This window comes from Vombatus ursinus, unplaced genomic scaffold (assembly GCF_900497805.2).
Source record: "Vombatus ursinus unplaced genomic scaffold, bare-nosed wombat genome assembly UNPS02010219.1, whole genome shotgun sequence".
Taxonomy (NCBI): Eukaryota; Metazoa; Chordata; class Mammalia; order Diprotodontia; family Vombatidae; genus Vombatus; species Vombatus ursinus.
In genome coordinates, this window is record NW_020949997.1 from 7,710,130 (window position 1) to 7,723,602 (window position 13,473).

The following is a 13,473-nucleotide window of genomic DNA, read 5'->3' on the forward strand; positions in this document are numbered from 1 at the left end:
TGACAAGTAAAAATAGGAAACTATCAGACTGTGATACTTGCTTCCCATGGTAGGAATCTCCTCTCCAGACTGACCCCATCTTGTCCCTTTCCCCAGGAGTAGTTTCACTAGCAGCAGTTTCAGGATGCCACTGGGATCTCTAATCATTTCTGGATATCTCTGGAGAAGAGGTTTTTCCTCTTCTGGGGTCCTAATTCTGAGATCCAAAGTCTTCAGATTTCCTCAATGAATTTGTGCTGAAATACTGATTTAAAGATACCTTGGCAAGCTTTTTGTTCTGAAAGTATTTTGTGGAACTTGCCCTGGGTTCTGGAATGTCTAGTTATGGCTTTGGTAACAGTTAATTGATAATTTGCTACACAAAAGAAAAATAACACCTACAATTTTTAAATCATTCATCTGATGTTTGTGGAGGCAGCTAGGTGGTGTGTTGGATAGAATGCTGAGCTTGGCATGAAGAAGAACTGAGTCTGAATCCAGCCTCAGATACTTCCTAGCTGTGTGAGGTTGGGCAAATCACTTAACCTCTGTTTGCCACTGGAGAAGGAAATGGCAAAGCACTCCAGTATGTTTGCCAAGGAAACTCCATGGACAGAGGTCCACAGGGACACAAAGAGCCAGATACAATTGAAAAGACTGAACAACAACTTCTGTGTGTGCTAATAGCATAAGCTGCAAATTCCTGCATCTTGTTATATACTGCTGCCATTACCATCACTATCATCATCACCACCACCACCATCATTTCTACCACTATCACTTGTCCTCCTCCCCCTCCTACAGATTCCTGAATCCCTAGGGGATTCCTGTTCTTGGAACATTGAAGATCTGGCTCTAGCTAGAAGCTTGGAAATTTCTACCTTAGAATCGAAGTCAGAGTATATGGGGGATACATTTTAAAGATAATTCTCCTAAGAGATTCATGAGTTATTGGATAGAAGAAAGACATAAAAGCCTCATGGACTAATTATGGGCCATGCATTACTACATTTGACATTTGCAATTTAATCCAGGAGAGTTATTTCATTTCAAGAAGAACAAGAAGCCATCCAGGCAAACAATGATTCTACCTTATCATTAAATCACTCCAATTTCCTGACTCAAATCCAATCTTCTGTCCTCGGAAGTCAGCTGTCTCTAAATCTGCATATCTCCCTTACTGGTTGGTTTTCCCAATTTCTGTGCTTCCTCATTTTTCTTCTTTCATTCCTGACTGTCTCCTTTTGCATTCTCATATCTCTGGTGGTCTACCCCCAAAGCTAGCAGATAGCTTATTGAGCACCATAACTCAACCAAACAACCACAGTAGAGGAGGTGAGCACATAGTATCCCTTTCTTATCCCTGTCGCCATAGGTGACCAATAAAAGTTAAAGATCCTTTTCCAGTGCATCTAGTTCTTTGCTTCTCAACAAGTCAACTGGCCATAAAGACATACCACCACAGTAATATATCTATATATTACTACATCAAACAACTGAGACCTTACTAATGTGGGAGCTCCACTGGGCAGGCAGGATGGTACAATGGAAAGCACACATTCTATGTGACCTTAGGTAAGTCACTTAACATCTTTCAGTTTCAACTTCTTACTTGATATAATGGGGAAAAGAAAGGTTAGACTAAATGGCATTTGAGGTCCCATCCAGCTAAATCTTGGATCCTGTGATCTCTCTACCAACTTAAAATGCAATGCCCTTTAAGTAAATGGAATCTTCATTCATTTCTTTGGCCAGAACAATTCATCTCCTAGTGGCTATCCTTCTAGTGATGAGCCTTTCCACACATATCAAGGCTAGGAATCAGATAACAGACAGCTTGTTATTGGATCCATACTTGAAACCTTTCCATGCTTGGCATGATGTGCCTCAATTTGTCTTCTCTGGAATCTTCTTCAAGAACCCAGATGAGGTCATTTACATGGAGGAAGTATAGCAAAAATGCATAAATATGCCATCTCTTTTACAAAAAGCTTAAAGCAGGAGTGGGGAACCTGCAGCCTTGAGGCCACATGTGGCCCTCTAGGTCCTTAAGTGCAGCCCTCAGATTGAGTCCAAGTTTTACAGAACAAATCCTTTCATCAAGGGGATTTGTTCTGTGACGTTTGGATTCAGTCCAAGTTTTATAGAACAAATCCTGTTATTAAGGGGATTTGTCCTGTGAAGTTTGGATTGAGTCAAAGAGCTGCACTTGAGGACCTAGAGGGCCACATGTGGCCTTGAAGCTGAAGGTTCCCCACCCCTATCTTAAAGCATACCACATCATGAAGTAAATCTGATTACATTTCTCTCTGTGTGGTCTAGCCTAGGACATCTCTAGATTCAGAAGTGAAAGAGAACATTCAAAAACAGATATTCTTTTGTATGGACTGAATACAAATCACCAAAATAGCATGTCTCAAAATAAGCAGAAGTGGTAGAAGAGAGAAAGGGAAAATGATGAAAGATCAAAGAAGAAAAAAAAGAGAAATGACAATAACAGAAACTAATATTTCTATAAATACTTTAAGATTTGCAAATAACTTCATGAACATTAACTCATTTTCTCCTCCCAACAATCCTATAAATCCGACAAGTATAATATCCTCATTTTATAAATGAGGAAACTGAGGCTGCAAGAGATTAAATGACTTTCCCAGAATGAGATAACTAGAAAGAATCAGAGGAAGGATTCAAACCCCTCTCCTGACTTCAAGCCCATTATCTTCTCCACTAAACCAGAATCTTTAGAAGCAAATAAAGAAAGGGCATTGGGAATAAAGAAGAAAAACATCAATGCCCTTTGTTCACAAAGGCATAGCAACAGAATGCTCAAATAATACCAAATCACTACTAACAGGGAAGACACAACATTTTTTTAAACCAACAATAACAACAACGAACAATAGTTTTCCAGTCTAAAGGCATTTTACATATAAAAGCTTTAATATACTAACCACCTATAAAACTTTGATCAAAGAGATAGGGGCAAGGGACAGAATAGGGAAGAAAGATAACTGACACCTAGGAGATGCTTCCAAATCAGTCCATCAGTCAGCAAGCATTAAGCACCTACTAAGCAGGAGCATTGTGCTGAGTGCTAAGGATATAAATACAAGTAACAGGAAAAACAATCTCTGCCCTGGGAGAGCTTATATTCTAAAGGGAAAGCCAACACATGAAAGGAAGCTGGAAAAAGGGGTTGCCTGGCCCAGGAGCATGTTGGTGAACATAGAAGAATGCGGTCTGGTGGGAAATAAAGAAATAGCTGACCTGGGCACTCTCTTTAAAAGGAGGTACTGGGAGGAGCCTTCTGCCCTTCAATCAGAAGGAAGGACAGATGAGGCAAAGAGCAGTTCTGAGGTGTGCTTGTGAGTTCCAGGGCTAGAGATCTTCTAAGAAAAAGAGCATTCTGGAGCATAATGGAAAAGTGGATTGTAGCCTGGTGGGAAAAATCACCTTCCATCTACTTACTGCCCAGATGACCAAATTCCCCCCGTGACACACCTTTATCTTGGGGAAGCATGTGGGCATAATATTATTAACCCCCCTGGAGTATGTAAGAGATTAAGATGATAGTTCAGTTTTTCCTGCCCAATGTCCTGGGCTACTCTGATTCTGCCAATATCTGGCAGGAATGGGCCTTGATTAGGTCCAACTGGAACTACAAAGACAAAAATGGAAAAGTCCCTGCCCTCATAGAGCTTGCATTTTACTAGGAGGTGGACATACCAAGCACACCAATAAATAAATACAAAGTATATCCCAAATAGATACTAAGTAATTCCTTGAGAAAGAGGAATAGCAATGGTTTGGGGGTGGAGGGGAATAAGGAAAGACCTCATGATTGAAGTGGTACTTGGAGTAAGCCTTGATGGAAGCAAAAGGTTTTAAGAGAAATAGGTGAGGAAGAAGGTATCCTATTTAAATTTGGACAATCTTTGCAAAAGAAAAAAAAAGGAAAGGAAGGAAACAAACCTTTATTAAGCACCTACTATGTGCCAGGCATTGCACTAAGCAGGATACAAATATTATCTCATTTGATTCACACCACAATTCTGGGAGGTAGATGCCGATATTATCCTTGTTTACAGATGCAGAAACTGAGGCAAAGGTTAAGAGGCCTGTCAAGGGTCACATGGCTAATATATGTTTAATGACATATTTGAACCCAAATCTTCCTGACCCCTGGCCCAGTGCTCTATCCACTATGTCACTTAACTGCCTAGATATCCAAGGCAGTGGACTGCCATATACAGATCCCAGTAAGTAGTTCAGTCATACTACAACCCAAGAATAAGTAATAATGAAGGACTGAGATGGCATCAAAGAAAAAGGGAGAAGACAGTTTTGTCCTTAATCAGCTCCTTGGAGAGCTGTGTAATTAATCACTTCTTCCTCTCAAAATGCCTCAAATACAAAGTTTTGACATTTTCTTTTTCAAAGCATCCAGATGTTCACAAGCACGGGGATATTTCTTATTTTTTTCTTTATCTCTTGTGCAACCTGGGGTTTCAAAAAAGCCTACAGAGCACAAATGGCCTGAAGGAATCAGCAATTTAGCCTGGCTGATTGACACCCAGGACAGGGAATATCACTGAGTGAAAAACTTCAGGTAACCCCCAGATCTTTCCTCACTCAAAACCTTTGCCTAGGAATTCAAGGGTTTGATGTGAATAGAAGAAGGGCTGAAGGTTTGAGAATTGGTGAGTGTGAGTGGAGGGAGACACTTGGAGGCAGGTAGTGAGGAGTTAGGGTTTGGGACCAAGAATTTCCACATTACGAATGATCTTTCACACAATCAGCTCATCAGAGCATCTCATTTACCCTGTCTATATCTTCTCTTAGACTTAGACTGTAAGCTCTTTGAGAGCAGGGACTGTTTTCACTTGTCTCTATATCACCAGTGCTTAGCACAGTGCCTGGCAAGTAGTAGGTGCTTAATAAAAACTTGTTGATGATGAATCTCAGTATTGGAAGGGACCATTAGCTCAACCTATACATGAACAAGAGTTGTGTAACCTAACAAACGGTTGTCTCACCTTCTCTGAAAAAACTTACAATGAGGAAAGAACTCACTACCCTGAAGTAGCCCATTCTACTTTTGGATGGCTCTGATTGTTGAGAAGCTTTTCCTTATGTGAAGCACTAATTTTCTCTGCAATTTCTTACTACCATATCTAGTTCTGCCCTCTGGAGCCAAGTAGAATAAATCTGGTCCTTATACGGTATAACTCTCCAAATACTACAGCTATCAAGACCCACCATGTCTCTCCTAGCTAACTAAACCAAATTGAATTCAACATTATGTGACAAGAACTGAATGTCCTTTACCATCTAGTTGTCTTCTCTGGATACTTTCTGGCTTATAAATGTCCCACCTAAAATGAGGTACCCAGAACCCATGCTCTCTCATTGAACTTGCAGCCCATTAAAATCCCCATTTTTTCAAATTGCTATCTAGCCATGCCTCCCCATTTTATATTTGTGAAATTGATCTTTGAAATCTAAGTATTTGACTTTACATTTGCCCCTACTAAATTTCATCTCAATCAATTTGCCCCATTCTTTAAGCATACTAAGTCCTTTCTGGAGCCCTACTCTATCATTCAGCATGGCAGTTATCCCTCCAAGCTTTGTGCCTTTGGTCAATTAAATAAGTACGTCAGCTATGCCTTTATCCAAGTCACTGACTAAAAAAGTATTAAACATTTTAAGATGTTCAACATTCTCACAGTCGAAACTATCTAAAAATAGAATGGTCTGTCTTGGGACATTATATTTCCATCCATCCATCCACCCCACCTCACCACCCCACACTCCCACTTCCAACAAAGGAATTGTCGACTACTTATTGGGTATTGTAGAGGGCATCTTGTTCAGGTATGCTTTGGATAATATGGTTCTGAGGTAGATCCCCTCCCACTCTAGGATGATTTTATGATTCTGCATTTTTTTTCTGCTAGCCACAAGACACGGCAAAACTAAAGAAAGGAATTGTAAACATAACCCAAGTATTCTAGGTCCTCATCCAATACTCTGTTAATTGTCATGTCAATGTCATGCTCACTATTAATGCTGAGTCTGAAATGTCCCCGTCTTGCCAAGTACACTTCCTCAAAAGATCCCATTCTCTTTACTATATTAATTATGTCAGATGTCTACAATAAGGATGCCTGGGTGCATGTCCATGACTATCTATTGTTATGCATTCTCTGGTGTTTATCAACTTCATATTCTGGGTCTTTGCTTCCTAGAATCAGTTCCTCCAATTCATACTGGGTATTCAATGAATTTGATCAATTGTGTCTAGCAGTGACAAATAGGTGACATTTTCAAAGGGGCAAACATGTTGAGGAGAAGGCCTTTTCTATGCCCAGCCAGGATTGGAATATCTCATAAGATCAGAGTAAAACCTGTGGGTAAATGGGAGAATAGAGATGCAGGTAGCTAAAGGGACCAGGCCCCTGCCCTTCTATATAACTGCATCCTCTGCTATTCTCTTTCCCTGATCCGACCCACCCTGTTCTACCCTCACCACTCCACGCCATCAAAAAGATTAAAGGAAATTCTTCATTATACCTAACCACCACCTCCCTCACCCCAATTCCTACCCCCCAGAAAAAGAATCAATTGTCTTCCATTGTAGTTTGATTTTGGTCAGTTAGAATTATTCCTTTACAACCAAGAAAGGATTTTGGAGGCAGGATGACACCCTGTTGAGTGCTTCTTGATGGGCCCTAGGACAGTATTCCTTCCCTGCCCCTCTCTGTCTCTGTCTGTCTCTCTATCTCTGTCTCTCTCTTCCTCTACTCCTCTCCCTTCCTCTCTCCTCTTTTTCTCTTAACAGAGATAACACACAACTGTTTACTAATACTCAAACTAAAATGACTCTTTTATTAAGACACAGCATTAAAATGTTATTCCCCAAAATAACTTCTTACAAATACTCATCACAGCTCATTTGCCAAAAACTTTGTCTTTGAAATAATTCCCTGGCTCCTCTGGAAGTCTTTTGCAAAAGGCGAACCCCTTGGCCCCTGTGACCAATTAAGCAAGTAAAACACATTCTGCTTCATAATGATTAGAACACATGCAGTCCCGGCAATGTTTTAAACTCGGCTATTTTTGCCTCTTCTTGGACTGTTTAGACGTGAGCCTCTGAGGTCCTAAGTTCTGGGTCACAAGCTGAAATACCAGTCTAGAATCTGAGGGAAAAAAACACCTCTTTCCCAATTCAGACCAATGCTGGGATTTTATGAGAGGTGACAAGATAAAGGGGAAGAACACTGAGTGAGGAGTCAAAATTTCTCTAGCTATGTGACTGTGGACAAATCACTTCAACTTTTTGTTTTCTCTGTTAATGAGCTGGGAATTTAGGCTTTTTGAACAATTCAGCACATGGTCAGAAATCCATATGTGATTAGGTCACATGAATTTAGTTATATTGAACCTGAGTTAGAATGACTCAGTTTGGTAGAGGCAATCAGCAGCACAGCAGTAGAGGCAGGGGAAGTGGTGAGCCCCCACTGACTTTGCTACGGTTTCACGTGGGCTAGCTAATTAGGTAAAATTATTTTGCTAAAAATTTCTGGTGGGATGTACTTCAGGGTCAAGGGGGTCCCATCTGGTCTGTAGGCTCCATGCTTAGGGACAAAATGATCTCAAAGGGCTCTTCCAGCTCTGGTTTATGATTCTATTATATTAAATTCAGGGTCACCTCTTGGTACCCAATTCATATCTAACGCAGGGTCTTTTGAGGAAAAATTGGGAAGTTTGTCATCAATGACTTTCTCCACTTCCCTTTCAAAAAGATTTCACTCCATCATCTGTACTCTACCCTTCCTTCACCATGTCTACCACCATCAGCACAGAATTTTGTAGTGGAAAGGGACTTTGGAGGTCATCTAGTATACATGTTTCTCTCCTATGCCTACTACACAAGTGGCATGGTAAAGTATTGCTAAACCTGTAGTCAGGTCTAAATGGTTAGAAGCCTTTACTTAATCTGTCATAGGGTTTATTAGCATAGGACTTAAATCCCACCTCTGACACTTACTAGCTATGCAACCACGTTAGATCACTTAATTTCTCTGAGCTCCAGTTTCTTCTTCTATAAAACAGGGATAATTATATTTGTAGGACCTTCCAATGAACACTTGTTGTGAGATTAAGTTGAGATAATTATGGAAAACACTTTGCAAACCTAAAAACTGTGTGTGTGTGCATGCGTGCACGTGCCCGCATGTGTTTGTTAATTATTGCTAGGTGGAACCATGGATACAGTGCAGGAAGAACTGAGTTCAAATCCAGCCTCAGACACTTACTAGCTATGTGATCTGGAGTAAATCACTTAGCCTTTGTGTGCTATTTTTTCTCATCCGTAAAAAATGGGAGAAATAACAGAATCTAACTTAAAGGATTGTTTAAAGCATCAAATGAGATATTTACAAAGTGTTTAGCACAGTGCTTGGCACACAGTAGGCCCTATGCCAATGCTAGCTATTATTATTATTATCACCTTCATCATCACAAATGAAATGGAAATTCCTTGAGAAAAATGTCTGTACTGTAGAAAACTGTATTCCCAACACTTAGCATGGAAACAGTAGCTACATAATAAATGTTTGTTGAATTGAACTGAGGGAAAGATAGTAACAAATTAGGCTAGTGGGGTTGGAGAGAAGGAGCTTCTCTTAGTTCTCAGATCACATGGTAGAGGCAGCTACTATGTGTGGAGCTGACTATGGTGTCTATTAATGCCCTGTCTCTTCAGGGAGACATTCAAAGGATAGGGGACAGTAGGATATTGGAAAAAGTCCACAGTTCATTACTTAATCAGTTTTTACTCATTTATTCTAATGCAAAGAGCAAGAGAATAGCAAGGGGGAAAACCTGATGATTTTTTCTACTTAGTTTTAAATATGCATTTTCCTTTTTCTTAATCATGCATGCATGAGCAAATTGTTTTTCTGCATGGTGGAAAGAGCATCATAAAAGAAGACAAGAGACCAGGACTCTTACCCTACCCTGGCACTGACTAGGTGGTCTTAGATAAATCACATCCTCTTTGGGACCTTGGTTTATTCATCTGTAAAATGAGGAGAGTAGACTATATGACCTCTCATTGACAGTGAAAATCTAGAAATGGGAATGATGATCACAAAGAGTCAACATGACTTTACCACGATTGGGTTAGGCCAGACTAACTTCATTTCCTTTTTCTCCCAGGATGACGAAATTGGTAGACTAAAGGGATGCTGTAGGTATGAGTTACCTAGATTTTTAGCAAAACATCTGACAGCTTCTCTCACACTATTCTTGTGGGAGGGGAAATGGAGAGAGGAGGAGTTGGATGCATTTGGGACTGGTTGAATAACTGGACCCAAAGAATAGTCATTAATGCTTTAATTTCATTTTAGAAGGAGGTCTCTAATGGAGTGTTAGGTCTTTCTGCTTGATCTGGTGCTATTTAATTTTCTTACGAATGGCCTGGATGAAGATGTCAAGGAGAAAGCTGGGAGGAAGATATTAGGAGTCTGAAATACCTTGGCAGGCTAGAATATTGAGCCAAGTGAATGAAAATAAAGTAAAGAGGGGTAAGTGCAAAGTCTTACTTTTGCGGGGGGGGGGGGGTGTCTAAAAATCTTGTGAAGTACAAGAAGGAAGTATGACTCCATAGAACTTCTGAGAAAAATATAGTGGGTTTAGCAGATTATATGCTCCATATGAGCCAATAATGTATTACTGCAGCCAAGAAATGAATATGTTTTCCAGGTATATTGATAATATCTAACATGGTAATAGATACATTTTAAATAGCATTTAGTATGTGTCAGGTGCTATGCTAAGTGATTTACAATGATCTTATTTAATCCTCACAGCAGTCCTGGGAGGTAGGCACTATTATTCTGACCATTTTATAGATGAGGAAACTGAGGCAAACAGAGGTTAAGTGATTTGCCTAGGGACACACATCTAGTAAATGTCTAAAGCTGGATTTGAACTCTGGTCTTCCTAACTCCAGGCCCAGTGCTCTATCCACTGTAGCACCTTTGAGTTGCCATTAGGAGAGAGACAGATAATCCTGCTATTCTTTGCCCTACTCAGAAGTCATGTGGAGTACATATTTTAGGGAGAATCTTAAAGAAGTTCATTTAGAGGAGAGAAATCAGGGTAGTGAGAACCTTGAGTTTATACTGTATGAGGAAAGGTGGAAGGAACCCAGGATGTAGAGCTTGGAGTTTGGGGAGAAGGTTCATGATAGCTGCCCTCCTATCCCTGCCCCCCACCCAATTTTTACGGTCTCTTACATGTCCCTCAGGACACAATGAGGAGCAATGGATGGAAGTTACAAATTGGCAAACATAGGCTACAGTTAAGGGAAAAGCTTTTCGAAATGGTAGCTATTCAAAAAAAAGCATGAGCTTCCTCAGAAGGCAATGGATTTCCTCTCACCGGGTCGCCTCAAGCAAAATTTGAATGGCTACTTGTTTGGTATGTTTTGACGGGAATTCTTGTTCAAGTAGAGGTTATTAAATGGCTTTTGAAGGTCCTTCCAACTTTGAGGTATTGTGATTCAGCAATCCTTTCTTTTCTAGCTCTAAGAGACTGTTTCCTTCAATAATACTGAAAGAATTTGCATGGCCAGAACTCATTGAAGACTTAGATAGGATGGAGATGTTGGAGGAGCAACCTGAGATGAAAAATTTGTCACCAACAATCATAAAATCCACTAGCCACAGTTGATAATTAACTGCATAATTGACAGCAGATTCCACCCCCACTTCTATATCACCCAGTCCAAAAGCATCTTGAGATTGCAGAATAAGGGCTCAAACACAGACACTGATTGATTGGGTCAGAAGTAACTATATAAACACTAAAGGACAACAATCAACCAAATGAAAGAAGGCATGTCTGCCAAAAGGAAGACTCACTTTCCAGAAGGAAGATGTCAGGTCACTGTGAACTCACTAGATCTTTTGATTGTTTGCAAATAAATCTTTTTTATTGTTTCCTAATAAACGATTCAGAACTAGATAATAATGTTCTGATTTAGTGTATTTTTATACACATTTTCATATCTCGAACCACCTTTTAAATACTTAATTTTATTAACAATAGCGATTTAATTACTATCTTCAATTTTGTGGTATAAAACATGTCTTAAAATAATATCTTCATAAGTTAGTAAAACTTTGCTAATTCATAAAACTTGCAGGGGAGGAGGGTACATCCTGAACTTGCAAAAAGTATTACTTATAGAATGTTGTTTCAAGAAATGGTGCACTACCTTGGACAAGTCATTTTACTTTCCTGAATCTCAGTTTTCCTGTCTACAAAATAAGCAGCGTGATTTAGAACAGAAGCTCTTAATTTGGGATCCAAGGACCCCTGGATAAATTTCAGGGGGGGAATCTAAGAACTTAATACATACACATATGTATGTCCCCCCCCACACATATACATGTACATATACATATATGTATACAACAATAAGGACATGTGTGTATGATGTATACATGTATGTATATGTATCTACATGTAGACAGATGTGTATATATGCCGGCACATATAAATATATAATACCTTACATATTCAATATACACATAAGTATATATGTGTGTGCATATACATATATTTATATAACAATAATAAGTACATGTATGTATGATGTGTCTATGTGCAGATACATATATTTATATGTGTATGCATATGTTGGGCATATACATACATGTGTGTATATACTCTTGCTCTTGTTCAACCACAAAATATTTTTCAATATAATTGATTTTCTTTGTAATCTTATATATCTGATTTTATGCATTTAAAACACTGTTCTGAAGAGGCTATAGATACCACTTATTTTCCAAAGGGGTCTGTGTAACAACAAAAAAAAAGTTAAGATGATTTCTGCTGTCTCTTCCAGACCAAAATCTTATGAATCCTATAAAATGAAGTTTCAGTAATTATACCTGAAATGTCCTTCCACAGCCTCGTTCAACCTATTGAATTCTTGCCTATTTTTAAAATCATAAATCCAAAGTTAACTTTTCTATGCACCCCAGATATGTAGTGACTTCTTCCCTCACCTTAAACCTCATAAAGAACTTTCTTTGTGCCCCCTTTAAATACTTGTAATGTCTTATTATGTTTTATGTGTGGAGCTCACTAGACTGTAACTTCTATGAGGGTAGGAACCATGTCTTCAGTAAACTATGTATCACTATGCATGCCTAGTAGATGAGGCTTTGAATTTGGAGTCAGACTCATAATGAAAAATACTGGCCACATCCAGAGAAAGAACTGAAGGAGTCTGAGTGCAGCTCAAAGTGTAATATTTTTCACTTTATTTTTCCTTTTGGTCTTTTTCTTCTTTCACAATATGACTAATATGGAAATATGTTTTACATGATTGCATATATATATATATATTTATAAAACCTATATCAAATTACTGTCTTGTGGGGGGAAGTGAGGTAGGGAAAAAATTTGGAACTCAAAAATTTTTTAAAAATGAATGTTAAGAAGTGTTTTTACATGTAATTGGAAAAAAACTAGATACTATTAAAAAAGAACTTGGAGTCAGGAAGACCTGAGTGCGGAATATCACCTCAAACACTTACATAGTTCAGTGATTCTGGACAAATCACTCAACATCTCTGAGGTTCAACTTCCTGATCTATAAAATGGGAACAATAATCATACCTATCTCCCAACACTGTTGTAGGGATCAAATAAGATAATGTTTATAAAGCTCTTTGCAAATCTTAAAAAATACAATATAAATGAGTGATTATAGTAGACAATGCATTTTTTAAAACTTGAATTCAAGCGAGTATTAGAATAACACTAAAAATGGTTTACCAAGTACTGCCAAGAAACAACAATCCTGCCAGGTCTGCTTTAAAGCACTCCTAAGAATCATTTGTAATTAGGATGTAATTGTTTGCATGCAAATAAGTACTGCTTAAGTGTTTGAAAACAGCCTGTTTTCTTCCATAGATTAAATACATTGCCCTCCCTCCTCCCCTGCTGTTTATATCACGGATTTGCTTAGCTGTCCTTTCTTCATAGTTTAGGCAAAGGTAAATCTCAGCTCAGCTTGAGCTCCATGCAGGCAATGGGGCCCCAGAAACAACTTTGAGGCACTTAGAATATTAAGCAGTTTTGGTGGGGAAGGATGGGAAGGAGGACGTTGACCAGGGCCTTGGATGTCCCCAGATGCAGCAATGCCACACTACAGTGATGGCCCTTTGCCCAGCCCAAAGCTATGAGTGAGTTTGTGAACGATCCTCCAATCTCACAGAGTGGAGTCTGAGGACATGAAGTTTAGTGTATTTCAAAGCAATCAAATCACTGGTTCCACAGGAGTCAGAAAAGAATGTATTATAAATGAAAGAACTTATACATTAAATATTTATTGACTAACTTTTTTTCTAGACAGACAGGATAGGAGGCCGGTCTTAGAATCAGTGAAACCTGGATTCAGGT

At 39.0% G+C, this 13,473-nt stretch overlaps 1 long non-coding RNA gene across 5 annotated transcripts in view; it reads right to left on the minus strand.

The window, feature by feature from the left end:
* The window catches only part of LOC114037096, an 813,500-nt gene that overhangs the window by 253,258 nt on the left and 546,769 nt on the right, over positions 1–13,473 (minus strand). The window lies entirely within an intron of this gene.